Source organism: Chrysemys picta, chromosome 13 (genome assembly GCF_011386835.1).
Source record: "Chrysemys picta bellii isolate R12L10 chromosome 13, ASM1138683v2, whole genome shotgun sequence".
Classification (NCBI taxonomy): Eukaryota; Metazoa; Chordata; order Testudines; family Emydidae; genus Chrysemys; species Chrysemys picta.
In genome coordinates, this window is record NC_088803.1 from 36,768,290 (window position 1) to 36,770,496 (window position 2,207).

The following is a 2,207-nucleotide window of genomic DNA, read 5'->3' on the forward strand; positions in this document are numbered from 1 at the left end:
GCTTAGGTCAGTGTAACTTATGTTGCTCAGGAGGGTGACTTATTCACACCCCTGAATGACATAAGTTATACCAACATAAATGGTAGTGTAGACAGCCTTATACACAACTATCTCTTCTGCTCCACCAACAACAGCAGACTTGGTTGTCTGTTTGTTCACTATTCCAACCAGCACCTGTCTGCTTTCTCCCATACCACCCTGTGTACATGGGAGGAGCTCACTATAAACATCTGGGAAGCTACCACACTGGTTCTTCCAAACTGCTTCCACTTCTGCCATGACACCTACAAAACGCTTGATGATGTTTTAGGCAGCTGGAGTGCACAGACAGCAGCTTGTTGCTCTAGCCAAAACTGTCTCTACCTTAGAATCATAGAATATCAAGGTTGGAAGGGACCTCAGGGAGATCATCTATTCCAACCCCCTGCTCAAAGCAGGACCAATCCCCAGACAGATTTTTGCCCCAGATCCCTCAGTGGCTGCCTCAAGGATTGAGCTCACAACCCTGGGTTTAGCAGGCCAATGCTCAAACCACTGAGCTATCCCTCCCCTCTTGCACTACCTCCCCTCCATCTGTGTGTTGTATTCACCAGTTGTCTCTCATTTTATACTCAGATGGGGGAAGGGACTATCCTTAAATGGGTGTACAACACCTAACAGTGTGGCCCTGATCAGTGGCACCTAGGAACTACCATAATATAAATAATATCTGACAGGCACTTACTCAAAAGATGCCGTAGATTGAGTCCTCCTTAGGGAATGGGTAATATTGGATTGGCCCTGTCCCATGACATTATCTTCAAGATAACCTCTGAGGAAGGAATGCTAAAGCCCAGGAACTGGCCAAAGCTGGAAAAGGTGACTCATACCCGCCCCCCACAAGAGCACATCACATTCTGACACTGCTGCTGGGTGGGCCTGAGCAATGTGCACCACAGTGATTTATCCCAGGCAATGCTGCCTCCTAAAGTGATTCTGAGCAGGGAACAGGAAAATGTCATGTGCCGCATGGTCACAAAGAGACCTATTGCCCTTCTCTGGAAGGTAAATGAGCCTGTGTTGCAATAGTTGGAGCATCATCACCTCGGCGCTGTGATTAGCTCATACGGGTCTGGAAGTCTGAGAACTCTGACCCAGTCCAGTGCATGATGGGCAAGGAGGAAGGTTGGGTACAGAAGAGGGGCTTTTCACTGCTATAATTATAAATTCAAGAGACCTTCACCACCCATGGTGGGAAGATGGGTGCTTAGTGGGCATTATAAAGGGAAGAGGAGAAGGATCTGAGGTAAATCACAAAGCCCTATTCATGGTAGATTTTGCATGGGGTAGCAAAGAATTCAGAGGTGAAGGGGTAAAGGTTGGAGTTAAACAGGAAAAATATAAACTACCCTACTGTGAACCTGGAGGTGATTTGCCAATGGCACTTTGCTGCCTTTTCAGCAGGGTCTTGGGGCCTACAAGGATCGTATAACACAGCTGGACACATGTAACTATTTCTTTGCACCTCCAGACCCCTCAGCAACACTCTGGAGAAAGCCTCCAGAGTGCAGCACCTAGGTAGTTGTGGAATGCTGCACCTGCATGGGAAATGGCTCTGTGTAGACCTGTTACCTCCTCCAATCTAATACTGTTTGGGGAGCCGAGCTGCACCCACTTCAGCCATGCCATGCGTAGCCAAGTCCACAGTTTGGTCAACAGTTCCCCAAAGGAAGCAGCTTTCCTGTGTGTCTTACCTGAGGGGAATAAAGTGCATTATTTACTTTCTACCACTAGATAGAGCCCTGGTATTGGGATAAACCCTTTCTGTTTGTCCTGGAGGCAACATTATACTCTGGTTCGCTTTGTCCATTCTCGCACTGGTGCTAGGGTTTCTCAGGACACATTTTTTGGTGGCCTCAGAGTACGGCCACCAACTCTTGCTGGTGGTCACTCACACTTTTTCCTAAAATACTTAATTAGCTTTAGGAAAAACAAATAAATATGCACATATACATGTTCCAAATCATACTTTATTTATTGCTAGCTACTAAGTCTGTTGTGAAAAGTGATATTAACAAACCTACAGGTATCACTTTTCACAGCAGACTTACTCAGACTTGGCAAGCCTGGGGACAAATTAAGTCCTGGATGGGGGGTTGGTGGAGGCAGCATGAGGCTGGGAGCCTGAAGCCTCACGGCCAGGACCTGGGGACGGAGCACGAAGCCAT